At 42.6% G+C, this 18,134-nt stretch overlaps 1 long non-coding RNA gene across 1 annotated transcript; it reads left to right on the top strand.

The window, feature by feature from the left end:
- Positions 1–939: 939 nt before the first annotated feature.
- Positions 940–14,479, top strand: LOC128331444 (uncharacterized). Its single transcript, XR_008310304.1, has 4 exons — positions 940–1,064; positions 4,199–4,380; positions 11,635–11,747; positions 13,405–14,479. It is a non-coding gene; the product is annotated as an uncharacterized LOC128331444 (long non-coding RNA).
- Positions 14,480–18,134: the final 3,655 nt, after the last annotated feature.

The raw sequence follows: 18,134 nt of genomic DNA, 5'->3' as shown, positions 1-18,134 counted from the left end.
AGGTATATCCCATAGTCTGGGAAACATACCAGCGGGAATTCAAACCGGCAACCTCTGGCTTGCTAGTCAAGTCATTTCCCCACTGCACCATTAGGTGACAAACTGCTTTTTAAAACTCTATATTCTTATTGAATAAGTTCAGCACATAAATGGTTCATAGAATCTTAGAACTGGAAGGGGCTTTGGAGGAATTCTGGTCCAACCCTACTGCTTAGTGCAAGAAACTGCTACCACATCTCTGACAGATAGCCATCCATAGGAACACAGGAAGCTGCTGTATACTGAGTCAGACCATTGGTCTATCTAGCTCAGTACTGTCTTCACAGACTGGCAGCGGCTTCTCCAAGGTTGCAGGCAGGAATCTCTCTCAGCCCTATCTTGGAGATGCCAGGGAGGGAACTTGGAACCTTCTGCTCTTTCCAGAGCGGCCCCATCCTCTGAGAGGAATATCTTACAGTGCGCACATGTGATCTCCCATTCAAATGCAACCAGGATGGACCCTGCTTAGCTAAGGGGACAAGTCATGCTTGCTACCACAAGATCCGCTCTCTTCTTCCAGCCTGCTTGAAAAAACTTTTCATGAAGGAGATCCCATCACAGCACCAAGGCAGAAAGTTCCATGGCCAAACTGCTATTACAGTTAGAAAATTATTCTTGTCTATCCTAAATCTCCTTTCTTGTAATGTCAAAACATGGGTTGTAGTCCACAGAAACAACTGAGGAAAAAGTGTTATAAATGCCTCCAGATTAGGGCCACACATCCGAGCACCCTATCCCAATGAATCTATAGGGATTCATTCTTCTCCCGCCCTCTGGTGCCACATGGAGGCAGCTACTCCCAGTATGGCCATCACCATGTACTTCCTCTCATTTCCAGCAGGGGGCCCTTTTCTACAGGAGCATGTGGGGATACTAGGAGGGCATGCACATAAGCCACATGAGGGCACCTGGGAACTGTAGTTCCTCCCAGAGTTATCCCCAGGGTACACGGTTCCCAAATGCTTTTCTGTTCTAAACAGGAACTGTAGAGCAGGAGGCAGATCCAGGTCAAAACCACTGCATAGGTAAGAGGGGTTTCAACCTGTTGTCCCCACTGTGGTCCCAGTCTGGATTGTGTCCCCTCTGTGGCTGCTATTTAATATAAAAGAGTGAAGCACATCCGCTCTAATAATGGGATTTGTAGTATGGCCTTAGATTGGGTTAAGGGCCAGCATTGGACTCATATTACCCACCCACCCCGCTTCTCCCCAGAGTCATCCAACATCATTCCACCCAAGGTAACGTTCTCAGTGGATCAGAGACAGGTAAAATGCTCATGCTAAAGAAATATTACAAAGTACGGACAGAAGTCAGTAGGTGGGGCCTCCATTTGAGTATCCTCTCGCATGCACGTAATGTGCTTCATCTCCAGGCCACAGACATTCCTGTGGCAGTGCGGTCTGAAGCAACAGACATCATGACATTTCCACTCTCAGTATTTACTGCAGTCGGATAAACCAGAATTGTTGCAGTTGATATTAATAACTGGAGGTTCCTAATGTTTTAAAGCAAATTGACAAGGAAGAGAATTGAGAGGGGAAAGGAAGGAAGAGGTTTAGTTTTCAGATCAGCGAATTTGACATCAGCCACAAAAGAACAACTGAGACTTGGCCTGGCCGGATCGTACTACTTTCTTTTACACTTTACAAATAAAAGAATTATTTGAAAGAAACTGGTTTGTTAAGTACACGCTCACAAAAGACTTAAATGTGTAATTTGTTGACAGAGGAAATGCCACCTGAAACTTGCTGAGAAATGCCAACAGTGCTATAAATCAATACCGCATATTTCTGTGATTAATGGTGTACGTGTCAAACTCTTGGTGCAAGGTCTGAATATAGCTTATTTAATGTCTCTGTCTGATGTGGATAAATGGAAAATTCAGAGTGGAAATCTGTACAAGATCCCTAATTTAGAACTATGCTCAGAATGTGTTAATTTTGTGGCTTAACGCTTCCAAAGCTCTCTCTTAATGGCATTTTGGTGCACTGTAAAGTTTGGATCCTGCACAAGGTTATCATTCCACAGAAATTAGGCTCTCCATTTTAAAGTTTCAGTTTAAATCTAGAAATAAGATTCTTTCAGATCAATCCAAAGACATCCCGTTCTGAATGTAAATGCCTCAGGTAACAGCTACACTCGCAGCATGGAAGGGAGGAGGATTATATTTGTATTGAAGGCCAATACATCACGGAAAATGGTTGGGATTATCTGTCAGTGTATATGAATTGTTAAGTAAAATGTTGGGTAATCTGTCATTTGCAAGATTTCAATCTAAGTTAAATAAAACATAACATGTAACTGCTGCAGATGTGATGCTTTTCCTGTGCACATATTGCTTATGCATAGGAAAAGAGCATGCAATCAGCATGTTGATTGCCATAAATACCAATTGCACATGTCTGTCTGTATCACTACAGTACTTGTATGGATGGCAAGGCACACATGATTGATGTGTATGTTTCACAGTAAACCACTAGAGGGCTCCAGTCCATGAATCAGCTCAGAGCAATCAATCAAAATAAAATGTCTGCCTAGTGAAATGCACCACTTTACTTCAGAGACGTGTCTGCCTTCTGGGTTAATGAAAGAGGACTAAAAATATGCAATCTGAGGACTAAAAGAGGACTAAAAATATGTGTTAAAACATGCAATATCATACATGCAAATAGCTATAGGTAGAAGAAAATGTCATTTTAAGAGACCCTGATATATTTTCAAGGATTCTCTTCTTGATTCTGACACAGGCAATCTGTAATGTTAAAAAAGCCCCCAAACCCACACCTAATAAACATTAAGATTTGCATATATAATCTTGACAGTGTAGCCGACAGTGTAGCCAATCACTGGGAATTTAAAAAATAAAAATCTGAAATATACTGGATCATCATCATTCAGATACAGAAGAAGCAGTATCAATTACAAACCCAAATTCTATGTAGCAAGGCCAGTAAAAAACTGCGGTCCCCTAAGGATGAACACACCAAGTGCCACTTTCTTTAGGACCGTATGGGTAAATATTTAGTTTGTGTTATTTATAGATCATCTTTCTACACAATAGTGCATGCAAAGTAGTCTATAAGTCAATAATAATAATTTGCCCCCTGCTAACTATGCAAAGAGGCACCTTTTAAAGTGGTCTTTTATACTGAGCAGAGGGACAGCACCTGTCCCTAATCATCCCAGCCAAACATCCCTCCAGTGGTTGCTGCTGGGGTTTCCCTTGCGATTCTCATTAGACTGTGAGCCCCTTTGGGACACAGAATCACCTTCTCTTTCCTTTTCCTATGTAAACTGCTTTGAGAAGTTTGCTGTTGGAATATAGAATAGAAATACTCTAAATAATTAAATAATAAAACATTTAAGCAAATTAATTAAAATTGCACAATAAAATAAAGAATAAATGGCAGCATGCAAGAAAACAATGATGAGGCGGCTTAACAACACTAAAATTAATTGCCCAAACTATGAATAAACAAGTCTTAATAGTTTGCTGGGTGGTGGACAAGGAAGGAGGACCAACTGATCTCTCTTGAATGATGGAATTCCCTCCTTGTGCCTCTCATGCTCGTTAGCTGTATGCCATGGTTTCCTGTATCACTCAGCAAAAGGTGCAAAAATTCTCATACTAAACAGAAAAGGGAAGAAAAGTGGGCAATAACTAGCACATCTTCTCTGAGTAAACTAATTGACTGTGCAGGAGTGTGAATGCAGGGGCAGAGGCAAGGATGCCATGCAAATATTGGAAGGAGCAAGGGAGGAAGCACAGGAGAGGAGATTCACCCATTCAGTCCATCTCCATGACCACATTTATATATACACATTCCCATTATTTAGTGAGTACCTCTCATTTCATTCTAACAAGGTCACAGGGACTGATTTCACAGTTTTGTGCATTCTTAACATCCAATACTTCCTCGCTGCATCTCCCTGAATTTTCTTTGCTGCCATAACTTTGCTTTTTTTTTTTTTTGCACATTGAGTGTGCATCTTTTTTTAGTAAACCACTTTCTCACACACACTGTTCAGTGAGCTCCATTCTGTGCTAAATAAATTCAGTGGCAAAAGGCTTTGGAAGAGGAGACCATTGATCACGAGTGTGATATTTCCCCATGCCATTAAAAATACACCCATCATCACTTCTTTCTTTTTCTTTCAGAGAGTGACAAGAATGACTGATCACCTGGATTATAGTCCATGCAGTGGGGAATGGTTAAAAACGGAGGAGTTATCTGGTTTGTTCACTCTGCAAAGTAGGAGTATGCCCAATTTTTGAGAGAAGAAATCTTTAACTGAACAGTGATTTTAAAAGCGAGAGGCTACAGTGCATCCCTGAGATAGGTGTGCTTAATACATTAATGGGATGTTGCAGGAGAATGCCGTCTGGCACCATTAAAATAATTGGGAGTTTTGTCACTGACTGCAGCTGAAGCAGAATTACACCTGATAGTATTAACCTAAGTATGCTTGGCCCACTGAATTAATGGGAGTAAGCATTCTTACAATTTCAGCTGTGGAAGCTATTCAACTTCTACTGTTAATGTTTTGAACAGTAGCAAAAATAGTTGAGCAGCATAGCTGCCCACTCTTCACTGTGGAGTGTTCTGGGTTCCTGATGTGAATGACTTCCACCCCCTGCCCCACCCACCCCCGCACATTAAAGCTTCAATGTATATGCGTGTTTTCAGACATGCATCTCACCTCCTCCATACCTTATTGTGGACAAACAGGAAGCGATTTTTCCTACAATATATGAATAATAAAATAATAACTTTATTTGTTGGCTGCCCCATAACAAATTGTTCTCTCGGTGACTCACCAATACAAAGCGGTCTTCAGGAGCCCTTACGGGCCAAATCAAACATTATGTAAAATGAATTGTTGGCCCTAGGTATGTGGGCTTAAAAAACACACTATGTAAATGGCAGCTGTGGGATGTGTGACTCAGATCTGAACTGTAATGGGAACATAGGAAGCTGTCATATACTGAGTCAGTCCATTGGTCTATCTAGCTCAGTATTGTCTACATAGTCTGGCAGTGGCTTCTCCAAGGTTGCAGGCAGGAATCTCTTGTCTTCAAAATGGCAGGAAGGGAACTTGGAACCTTCTGCTCTTCCCAGAGTGGCTCCATCCCCTGAGGGGAATATTTTACAGTGCTTACACATGTGGTCCCATTCAAATGCAACCAGGGCAGACCCTGCTTAGTTAAGGAGACAAGTCATGCTTGCTACTACAAGCAGGACTGCTCAACATAGCCCCCCCCCCGCTGATTTTGGACTTCAACTCCCAAAATCCCCAGTCAGTGGCCAATAGCCAGGGATTATGGGAATTGTAGGCTAACATCCACAGGAGGGCCGAAGTTGAGCAGGCCTGGGCTAAAGCCTCCTTCCCCAGTGTTCTGGTCCCGATTGCTATTTACATTGAGGGAAAACATACACATGCATGCAGCAGGGTCAAACTATGTGTTTCATGTAACATGTTAGCTCTGATCTAGAGCCTTTGGTGTGATTGGATGTACACATGCAGCAACCCCATTTACCAGAGCTGCACCATTTATTTCAATGGAGAGAGCCTTTACAGGTAAAGGGAACAAGTATGTGTGGTGCTCTCCCTCCATTGAAGTGACTGAGGCCTGGTCTACACATTCGGCAGAATGAGATGCTAGAATCGGTGGTAGAGTGGGCTGCTTCCACTGATATGACAACTGCAACCATACCTGGAGAGAGATAGCTTGGCCACAGTTACTCATGCTTGAGTAAACCTCTCACTTCGATTACTGCAATGCACTGTACGTGGGGGGCCTTTGAAAATGATCAGGAAACTGCAGCTGGTACAAAATAGGGCGGTACGATTATTAACTAGGGCTGGATGTTTTGGTCATATTATGCCAGTGCTTTGTCAGCTGCACTGGCTCCCAGTCCATTTCCAGGCCCAATTCAATGTGCTAGTTTTAACCTTTAAAGTCCTAAATGGCTTGGGACTGGGCTACCTGAGAGAGTGCCTTGCCCCATATGTCCCAACTTGGGCCTTAAGATCTTTTTTTGGAGGCCCCTGGCCAAAAGAGGGGAAGTGGGTGGCTACAAGGGATAGGGCCTTTTTGGTGCTTGCACCCAAAAATAGCTTCCTCAGTGAGGTTCACTTGGCTTCATCACTTTGTTCTTTTAGACACCAGGTAAAGATATTTTTGTTCACTCAAGCCTTTAAATTTTTTATTTTTAAATTTGATTTTAAAAACTGATTTTTTAAAAAAAGTTTCAATTGTTTTGTATTTTGTATCCTCCCCCCCCCCACCAGTGTGTTATGATTTTATGTATTCTGTGTTTTTATTTGATGTTTAATGCTGTCTTGTGGGCCACCCAGAGAACAATTTGTTATTGGGGTGGCTAACAAAGTTTATTTATTATATTACTACTACGACGACTACTACTACACCAGCTTCAGGCTGCAGGTGGATGGGTAAAAAACATAACCAAATTGGAAAAACAAATTCCCTGTAAATAAAATCTAGCATATCAGGGAGGAATGTTCCCTGCAAATAAAATCTAGCGTAGTCGGCATTCCGCTTTGCCGGTTTTCTATGTATAGAGTTGTTTTTTCAATGCAGCATTAAAAAAAGTGATCACACACCTTGAGTCTGGAGTGGCCCTGCCCATTGTACCACCTCAGAGTCAGGACTGTACCTCAGTCCACTACATGCATAGCCTAGGCCTTAAGCAGCCCTGACCATCTTGGAAAGCCATTGGACATAAGTGGTTTGTAATATCAAAAGGCAAATATTAGGGGTTGAAGAAACATTTTCAAGAGATATATTCAAAATGTAAAGCTTGTTTATGGTGGTGTTACTATTTAATATTTTACTGCATGGCGCACCTTAATTACAAAATATAATTCACTTTTTTTCTATATGAAGTCGGTTTGTCATATGATGTGCAGTATATAGAAGACAGAACTTGAATATAAAATATATTCTTCGTTTTTCTAATTGTTATCCATATACCATTTATTTAATTGGGATATAAAATGTAAAAAAAAATTGTTCAATATCTTGCTCCTTTCAAACAATGAATTATGAAGGAAGATTAATATATAAGCAGTCCATGCAAACAGCAGTCTTCTAAGCGCAGATACTTGAATGCATGCCAAGCAGCTAGGAAAGTGCCATCCATAAATCTAGAATTGTATGTAGCAGAAGAAAGAGGGAAACAACCCAAAGACTGACGTGACAAAATCGATCCTAGTACATTCAGGTTAGAATTTTTGGAATAAGTATTGTCTTAGGAAACTGCCATATACTGAGTCAGACCATTGGTCTATCTAGCTCAGTATTGTCTTCACAGACTGGCAGCGGCTTCTCCAAGGTTGCAGGCAGGAATCTCTCTCAGCCCTATCTTGGAGATGCTGCCAGGGAGAGAACTTGGAACCTAGATGCTCTTCCCAGAGCGGCTTCATCCCCTAAGGGGAATATCTTGCAGTGCTCACACATCAAGTCTCCCATTCATATGCAACCAGGGCAGACCCTGCTTAGCTATGGGGACAAGTCATGCTTGCTACCACAAGACCATGCATGGAGTCTCACAAAGGTACACCCAAGTCTCTTCTCGTCTCTTCAACAGTATGGCATTGCTGTCTTGGCCTCTGCCGATTACAAGTCCTCACACCCACAGCACACCACATCAAATCCTAGGCATTTTTATTTAAAAATAAGCCATATTGATTTAAGTGGAATGTATACCTTAGTAAGTATGAATAGGACCAACCCTCTCTGGAAATGCCTGGTACGGCATGGATGTCAGGGAACCATCCAAAAGTCCAGATAGAACGGGAAAGGGCGCTATCTGGGAATATCTTCCAGTACTCCACATCATCATAATTAATTAATTAATTAATTAAAGAAATTAAATAAAAAAGTAATTTCTTTATTTGATTTCTTTAAAATATTTCTATACCGCCTAAAACGTGTGTCTCTGGGTGGTTTAGTCTTTCTTAATTTAATTTGCTCTTTATTTCTTAACCCCACTTGCTCTCCTTTCAGTTTATAAGCCTTCCATGGTCTTTCCCACTAGTTCTTTCTTGCAATTTCTGGTTTGTGGAGATACAAGTCCTATTCACACATTATGTACAACAATTGTACAATCTGTGTACATGGGTGCACAAGTACAGTTATTCACATGTTATGTTGAACCAGGTAGTACAGTAGACTTCCTATCTGTAACATGCATTTGAGGGGCCTGTATCCAAATTTACCTTTAAAATGAATGCAGGTACACACAAACATGCATGAGTGTACAGATGTCTGTACACTCGTACAACATAATGTCTGAATGTCTATCAACAAGGCCACTTCTGAATTCTACCTGAGCCACAGATACCATTTCAGTGCATCTCAGCACAGCTCAACATCTGTTGACAGTCGAACTAAATGAGGTGCAGGAAATGTGCAAGGAACCATGGGAGCCCCTGACTTGGATCTGGGCTTTGGCAGGTTTGAGTTTTTTTGGGGGGACGACAGTCCTTTCCCACCTTATCATTTTACCAATCTAAAGCAGAAGTACTCAAAGCTATTTGCCCCCCTGTAAACACATACACAGGTATCCATATATTTCCCCCAGTGGGGGAACCTTCAGCAGGAACTACTGAAAGGGAGAGAAAAGTGTGTGTGTGTGTGTGTTGGGGGGGGGGTAACACCTCCTTCGCAGTGCTGTAGACCTGATTCAATTTATTCCAGCCCCAAGTCACTTTTTAAAAGAAAATACTTAGAGAGATCCAATTAGGGATCTCATCTCTTCTGGGCCAAAATAAACAAACTTCCTTGGGATTATTTTTGATGAATAAAACAAACATAATAAATAAGTCCCAGTATGTATCTTGGGGCCAAACTAGACAAGATACCATAGTTACCCACATCTAAGGCTAGGGTTTCCCCCCAGTTCTTGCACATTAAATATGGGTGGAGGTGGAGAGGTCATCTTGGATTCAGAGTCCTGTAGCTTTTATTTAACCTCTATCTTTTAAGGCACTGTCTTACATTCAAAGTCAATGAGCCAGGTCTCACGATCAGTGAGACCCGGTTTGGGAAGGGAAGCGGAGAGGGAGCCCTGGGTGGCTGCCCACACGATTACCCGCTCCATGACAGAGCCGGCGGGGGCTGGGGAGGCTGGGGGCCGCGCAGCCCCTGGAAGCTCCAGTATGCCCTGCATGAGTGCGCAGGGCATACTGGGGAGACCCCCCGGAGCCGGGAGGCAGCTTTTTGCCTGCCCGCTGGGGGTCTACTCATGAGTAGCTGTGGCACGGAGCCATGCCACGGCTACTCATGATCAGAAAAACTGGGTTTGCGGAGCACTCGCTCTGCAAATGCGGTTTAAGGGGAGGGGTATTTAGGTAGGTTAACCGCCGGGAGGCAACTGGGCTCAGCTGCGAGCCCGGTGGCTCCCATGATCATCCGAAATTGGGCTAGGCTCCCCTAGCCCGATTTCGGCTGATCGTGAGAATAGCCTCAGAGTCTATTTGGGTAAATATGGTAATCAACATCTAATCAGTGTAGGGGAGGGTTGGGACAGTCATGATCTCAACTGTGGCATGAGTGGAAAAGGATTTTAGTCTTTTGCTCCCCAGCCCAATTTGCCCCATTGATAACTGCTCCCTTGAAATGGCTGTGTGCCTCTGAAGGTGCCATGTGCTGCGATGGCACCTTCAGGAATAGCTACTTTGATGGGTGGGTTCTTAGTGAGAAAATGGGGTGGGGGGAAAAGGAGTTGAAGCCCCTTCCACTTGCACTGTGGTCACAATCCAAAATCCCCACCCCCACCCCCTGATTGCTATTCATTCATTCAATTTATATACCACCCTTCCTAAAGTGGCTCAGGTTGATTTTACATTAAAATCAAACACACATAAAACAATTTTTAAAAACACTTAAACCAGATATTTAAGGAGAAAAAGATACACAAGCAGAATATGATATTGTGCTAAACATCTCGTCTGGATTGGAGCTCAGAGTGCTAGATCACCTACTACACTGGCTCCTTTATAGCACATGACCTTAGTAAACACAAGTACAAATTGTCCCCACACCCCAGTCCCAAGGAGCATTCAGACCCAATAAGCTTGGGTAAAGGGGGCCAAATTTTATTGATGTGGTATAATCAGCAAACTGTGAGCAGCAACTCCACACACCCCCGTAGTGCGGTGAGGCCGGTTTGTGACATTGCTGTCCTCACCCAGGCCCCCTAATGAGCGACACACCCTGATTCAGGATAGAAGCGGGACTAAGCCTGCTTCATCCCCTTCCTTGTCAACCTGTCCAGGTCAGGGCAACTCCTAGGGTTTCCAGCACCCCAAGCCGTGCAGCCTTTGAGGCGTAGGAACCCCTGAAGCATGTTTTCTGGCAAATCAAGATCCCTGAGTCACCAAGCCTCTTGAGACTGATTGCCCAACCCACCTTTTTCCAAACTGCCCAAGGGTGCTCACCATTCTCAAGTCCATGAGTATCTCCACCCAGCCTGCACTGTACCTGCCTTGCCTGGCTAAGGCTGCTACTGAGCCCAGAAAGGCGCAGAACGGAGTAGACAAGTAAGACCCCTCAGCCCAAGCCAATATGCCAAGGGGACAAAAAATTCTTACTCGGCCCCCAAAAGGACGACCAGCAGAAGCTCATTCTGTGCTTAGGTGAGGAAAGGAGGGAAGCTGGCCGGAGCCCAAAGAGGAAGGGGAAGCGAGGAAGCCACGTGAAGAGCACACGGTCCCCACCCCCTTCACAGCCCCGACCAATCGGGGCTCTTCTTGAGCCTGTGCTTGGGGGTGGGACAAAAAGCCTGTCCCCCAGCACAGGGCTGCGACTGGGCCAATTCCAGAAGAGTAGCCATGTTAGTTTTTTGCAGAAAAAACAAGAAGGAGCCCATTGGCACCTTAAAAGACTCACTCATTAATTGTAAGCAAGAGTCTATTTGTTAGATGCATAAAGTGGGCAATGAAGGTGTTGGATCTCTCTCTCACACTCACTCAGCCAGTGAATGAGCCAGGCGACTTTATGCAAGGCAAGATTAAAAGCAAGTGTTATGAAACATGAATCCATTGATAAATGAGGGGGAGAAATGGTGACTGCATGTGAAGAAAGGGCTGTAGCTCAGTAGTAGAGCACCTGCTTTCCCCCATAAGTCTTTGCAGGTTCTCTGTCTCTCCATCTCCAGGTAGGGCAGAGAGAGATTCCTGCCTTAAACCTTGGAGAGCCATTGCCGGTCAGTCTAGACTAGGGGGAGGCAACCTGGACACTCTCCAGCTGTTCCTGAACTGCAACTTGCATCACCCCCAGCCAGAATTTATTGCGACTGGGGATGATGGGAGCTGCCATTCAACTCCAGATGGAGTGCCAAGGTTATCTAGCACTGGTGTAGACAATACTGGACTTCTGTAGCAGAAGGCAGCTTCCTGTGTTCCTGTGGCTAGAATCACGTCCCACAAATGTCTGTGGCCACCTCTCTGCTAGGCTTATCCAAGCCACTTCACTTGGAACAGTGGATAAACAAAGCAAGCCAGCCCAATCCAAACAAGCTCACAATATGGCATGACCTGCATAATAATTTATAGTTTTCTTTTAAGAAGTCTGAATGAAGATGGAGGAGCTGGCTGGTGTCCACTAAGCAGCGTAACCCACGTTTTTTCTACACTGATTGATTGTCCTGCTCTGTAGAGGCCTTGTGTAGTTTCTCCAGGTACCTCATTGGCAGAAAAGTATTATTTGGTTAAAACTGAGAATTGTGGATAGCTTCAATATGCACTTGTACAACATTTTAGCAGCCATGCTGCAATTTCTTACAGCCTTGTTCTGTACCAATGAAAGGGTTGGTATCTTGCAAACATTCCCTCTGTGCCACAAAATGACCATGCAGTTTCCCTTCGCTTCTTGCTAGTTGATGAGCAGGAGAGGTACTTTGTTGTGGATGTAATAGTGTTGCAATATTTTGATTTCTTTTGCAATTTTAGTGGAAATCCGATACAACCAGAAATTCAGAGAACTGGGGGAAAAAACATAACTTGTTTGTTTCTTTGTTATTCTGTTGAAGTCCAGACTTTCTGTCTCTAAAAGTACCCAACAAACTGCCAATGTTTGTTGGAAGGTATCATTCCCCATGCATTTCAAATGGGAGAGCAGAGTTTTTCTGCATTTCCTGGAAAATTAAGTACTTTTTCTGGAATTTTTGATTTTTCTGGTAGTTTGGGTGAGGTCTAGAACCTACCTGTGAAAATGGCATGTTTCTATCTCTTGTGGTTTGTTATGGGTGTTTTATGTCATTGAGTGAGGCCCAAGCAGCTTTATATATACAGACAGATATAGTTATGCAAGAGTCAATCCTACTGAGCTGAGTGGGGACTTATTCCCAGGAAAATGGCATAAGATTGCACTGGTCAACTTGTGTTACCTTTTGCTTATTTGTATTGGCTAGCATTCCTGATTCACATGTTTTAAAAAAATTGTCAGGGGATCCATATTATATTATATGAGATTTATAATGCGCTCTTTGGGGAGCTGCCTTTGTACGTAGTCCAGAAGCTACAATTAGTCCAGAATGTGGCGGCCAGATTGGTCTCTGGGTCATCTCGGAGAGACCATATCACTCCTATCTTAAAAGATCTACACTGGCTGCTGGTAAGTTTCCGGGCAGAGTACAAGGTGTTGGTTATAACCTATAAAGCCCTAAACAGCTTGGGCCCTGGGTATTTAAGAGAACGTCTTCTTTGCTATGAACCACACCACCCATTGAGATCATCTGGAGAGGTTCGTCTGCAGTTGCCACCGGCTCGTCTGGTGGCTACTCAGGGATGGGCCTTCTCCATTGCTGCCCCAAGGCTTTGGAACACACTTCCTGCTGAATTAAGAGCCTCCCCATCTCTTACATCTTTTAAAAGGACAGTCAAGCCGCATTTGTTCACCCAGGCTTTTAATTAAATAATGCTTTTATTATTTTAATTGCGTTTTAATAGTTTTAACTTTTTAATTTTAATTGTTGAAATGTTTTAATCTTTTTTGGCTATTTTTATTGTTTTGTAAACCGCCCAGAGAACTTGCATTTTGGGCGGTATAGAAATGTATTAAATAAATAAATATATCAGGTGGTATAAAAATATGATAGATAGATAGATAAATAATACTGCATTTATTCAAATAGTAGACAACCCTGAATTTAAGATGACCCCCTTAAAATATAGCTTATACTTGTATTTACTGAAATGAAACAGGACTCTGAATTGAAGATGATTCCCCAATGTTTAACACTGAAGAACTTGGAAGAAACCTAGTCTTGGATTCAGGTAAATACAGTATGTTTGTTTTTAACATGATATTTTTACTTCACCTTTCTATCTCTACAGGCCCCTCCAGACTACCAACTAAGTAAAAAACAGATAATACTTTCAACATCTTTATAAACAAACAATCTTCAGATGAATTCAGCAGAAAGAACAAAAAAACCAAAAAGGACCACATAAGAGGATCAAAGTCAACAAGCATTTTCCACCTAGGTCAAAAGAAAAGAATGTTGAAATGTCAGTGTTAGTGGTCTTAGTACGTATAATATACAAGAACTAAGGAAAACCATTGACTTGGTAAATCATGACTCTCCCTGAATGTGGTTTAGAATTGAACCTGCAATTCTGTAATCTCTGTGTGATGGAGAACACTCATGTTCTTGAAAACTCTGCAGATGAATATGCAGCTGGGCTCTTGGGGGGGGGGGATGGAAAATAAAGGGCACTAGTTCAGGTGCCTCCTTTCATCCTGACTGTGGTTGTATGCTCTCATTGCTCCTTCATTGCAACACCACATTTTAGAAATGCCATCTAATATTTGCTTTCATGCCCACCCCCTATTTATTTTTAATGTTCCTTAAGGCCACTGAAAACTCCACAAATGGGTAAACCTGAATTTTTGCCTGTCATGTAGCTGATAAAGGTATAAACTAGTCTCTGTCAAGAAAAACAAGATGGCGACCCAAGGACCATCAGAGCATAAACCACACAGGATATGAGTCAGTGGTGCCAAACTAAGACTCTCTTATGCACACACAGAAACAGAAGCATGGAGGTAGAAAAAAATTATTTCTTCACAGAAGCCCTCAAAGGTTTCTTAGAAAGGGTTCTCTTGTTTGAAGACTCAATAAAGTTTTGCTCTACCTCAAAACTTGACATACTTATGCAGAAATGTTATTTTTTTCTTTTCACCATCCTATTTATTTTTTCGTAGCACTCGTAGGCACTGCTTTAACATAGCCTTCCCTGTGCTTGATCTGTTTTATTAGAAACCGATATTCTATTATCATTTGTTCTCATCAGTGTCTCCATTTTGCTGTTGAGTCTCCTGATCCCTGCATTACGTCCAGGATTATTTTGATATTACTGACAGATTTTTGAAGGTTAGAAGTCAAATTAAAGCATTTGTCTTTCAACACATGGTTTGTATTACATTTTTAATAAGTGAATGTGATGCAGTAGAAGTCCATTAAGAAACAGAAAGAGATTTAAGAAATGTAGAACCGACAACGCATATTTCAACTTCCAATGGCTTTGAGGAATTATTAAGGTGAAAGGCTAATGTTCCTTACTAATAATCCTACAAACCCAATGTAACAGAAAAAGGACACCGAGAAGCTATTCCTTGAATTTAAATACACTATTGGAAGCCTTGTAGTAGAGCTTTAATCTTTCAAAAACCGTAGCTACACTTTTACCATCACACTCTCTCTCAAGTACTGGAGCACTCTTAGGCCCAGCAGTTAAAGGGTAAAGTGTGCTGTCGAGTTGGTGTTGACTCTTGGCGACCACAGAGCCCTGTGGTTGTCTTTGGTAGAATACAGGAGGGGCTTGCCATAACCATCTCCCGCACAGTATGAGATGATGCCTTTCAGCATCTTCCTATATCACTGCTGTCCGATATAGGTGTTTCCCATAGTCTGGGAGACATACCAGTGGGGATTCAAACCAGCAACCTCTGGCTTGCTAGTCAAGTCATTTCCCATCAGTTAACAGAGGGCTATATCTGTTACAGAGCACGAGTACTTCAGGAAGTACATATGTTGCACTATCTATTCTAAAATCTGTTTAAATGAAAGAACATTTCCTTGATGTGCACAAACCCATTTGATTAGGCTGGCATGAAAAAGCAAATACTGTATACAGGCTGAAGTAGAATGTCAAGACTACATTCACCTCCCAGGAAACGGGCCAGTTCTCAGCTTTCCATGCATGTGGCCCTTTTATCAAGGGCTAAGTTACAGCTACAACAGCAGCAAAATCGTGGCTCCAACCTTAAGTGTTGTCCCCCTGAAGCTATTGAAGTTGTTTTTGCAAATGTAAACATGGATGATATTGGTACATAGCTTGGAATGGCTGTGCTTGGTTTTATTTATTTCAATTTATTTGTTCAATTGGGTTCAACATTCAAAATTGGGGAAGATGCACCAATTGGATTTCATGGCTGTGGAAAGTATGAGAACCACACTGAAAGTAAGAGATGGCAACACTATTAAAAAATCAAGCTGTACTTTCAGATGTTCTGTTGTGCATCAAGACCTTCATCACCTGAATCCAGCTCTGGTAATGTATGGGAGCACCTCAGCTATAAAATAAAATCTGCAGGAATCTGCAGAGGATAGTTTCCCTACAGCATTGAAAACTGCTTACCCACAGCATTGCTGGACTCTCTAGGCTGCAATCCTATGGGCAGTTTCTGGAGATGAAGGATGCAACCCTAAACATACATCCTAGCAAGCAAATCCCATTGGATGCCGTGAACATATATGCTTAGGATTGCACTGCCAGTCCTACTGAATGCTCTTGGCCTTACTTCTGAATAAACATGTATAGGATTGGATTGCCAGAGTACAAGTGCCCACCTAAGTCATATGTCCACACATGGATGGAACCGATGGCAAGGCTGCTATGAACAAACAAAGCCAGATGCAGGGCATGATGTAACAAACGACATTGTATCATAATCATCATCATCGACTTGATTACATTTTTATCCCACACACCCTCTAAGAAGCTCAGGGCTTCTTTGGTCCCCACAACAAGCCTGAGAGAGAATGATGGGGCCCAAGTCATCCAGTGAGTTTCATGGCGGAATGGGAACTTAATCCTAGGTCTCCCGAATCCTGGTCAGTTCTCTATTTGCAACACCACACTGCCATTCTGCTTCTTGTGCTTGGGAGCTAATATAGGCAATTACTCCTCACCTGATCATGACCTTGTCTCCCCTGTCATGTGATACTGGAACAGCTACCCTATACTGGGGCTATGGCCTAATTTTAATTTACAGGCTGCTACAGAATTGCACCATACTAGGTCTCCCAATTTCTCCAGTAATCTTTACTGTAGCATTCTTAGCATAATAATTAATTCAGGCCTGCCAATAAGTAGATTTGAATGAAAACTGGTGGGGAATGAAGATGGAAGAATGGGCACATATAAATTACAAGAAAATTAAAGATTAGACTGGGTTTTTTAGAAAGAAATGAACACAATGTAAAGTGAACCATCACTTTCCAAAAAACTATTTTTAAAATAATGGTTCTGATTCATCCTGGAATAGACATGTTTTGCTCAAAGGGAAAAAGAAAAAGAGAAACCTTGTTCTATCTTCCAGTCTTAAGTGGAATGCAGGGGCTTCACAAATAGCAGGAAAAACACTTTTTGAATGACCACACCTCCAAAGTGACAGAGAGCAGAATGTGTGTTTGATTTAAAAATGGTCTTGGTCCTATGACACATTGACACCACTCACAAGTGATGCTACCCAGACTAAAAAGGGTGTTCTCTTGGCATCACTCATGAAAACATTGTCAAAAAATGCTTTTTACAAATGTGGCATGGGCTTTGAACTTCACAGTTACCAGATTGTCAGGTAATCAGGCTAATTGTCATATTGTATGGATCTAGAAATTCAACATAACATAAGGATTATTGGCACTGAATCACTTAGAAATTCACATCATGCAACATTCTCCTTTTTCCTACAATGTGTGTATCAATAACAAGCAAAATGATTGTGCAAACCTGGTGGTGGGGGCACTAATACAGGAACAAACCCTGCAAAATTCTGCACACACAGCTGTATGCTAAGGGAAATGTGCCATGTAAATCACATGATGTAACACTGCCCAGCTTCAGAAACTATCCCTTATAATACCACCAGCATCTTCCTCTATACTAACATGCCCGAAGCAGGGGTGGGGAGGACCGTCACCTAAGGCTATCGCACCCTCCCTTTTGAGTATTTTATGTCACACAGAATCAAGCTCTTGTGTTCCACATAACCTGAGAAGGAACAACCATCCTTTGGCTCCCTGCATGCAAACACGAATGGAGATTAAACCTCTCTACTGTAGTACTTCACTTGAATTGAGAGGCCAGCTCCACCCTTTTACCGCCCTACAACGGAACGATGAAAAGAAGTTCGAAGCGTTCTGACTGAGGAAATCTGAAATAAGCAATACTGAGTATCCATACTATTCCTAGAGTCCTACTACCGGTATATTCCTAATAATAGGGAAGTGGATGCTATTTGTGGAGCCTATTTTCCTTTCTCTAAACGAGTTACACACTGCGTAACAACATACGCTGTCCATTCATTTCTTTATGCAGTATCATCCTACGCATGTTTATTCAGAAGTAAGCCCTACCACAACTTGATAAGGCTGCCCGCTGGCGTGAGTTTCCTCCATCGCACTATGGGACTTGCTCCCGAGTAAACACATATTGAGAACAGGGAGTTGCTACACGACCCTCTAGGCGTTTGCTCGGAAGTAAGTCTCATTCTCTTCAATGGGGCTTACTCCTCGGTAAACATGCACAGACTTGTCGCCCCTCACGCTTTTAAATGTTCCCTCCTCACCATTCTGATCAAGAGTATTTGGCAAACCGAAATTTGCCCTTCTTTCCGGGGTCATTGTTACCTAATGCTTAAGGACTGTTCACTTGCTTAATTCGTTCTGTTCATTGCGTGCGGCTACTTCTCCTTCTAACGCTCTCGGGCTCGGCGGCCGCGTGTAGCAACAGCGGCAGCACAGCTCCCAGCCCAGCCTCCGCCCCCTCGGTGCGCTCCC

The sequence above is a fragment of the Hemicordylus capensis genome, chromosome 1, assembly GCF_027244095.1.
Source record: "Hemicordylus capensis ecotype Gifberg chromosome 1, rHemCap1.1.pri, whole genome shotgun sequence".
Taxonomy (NCBI): Eukaryota; Metazoa; Chordata; class Lepidosauria; order Squamata; family Cordylidae; genus Hemicordylus; species Hemicordylus capensis.
This window is presented reverse-complemented; position numbering and strand designations above follow the sequence as displayed.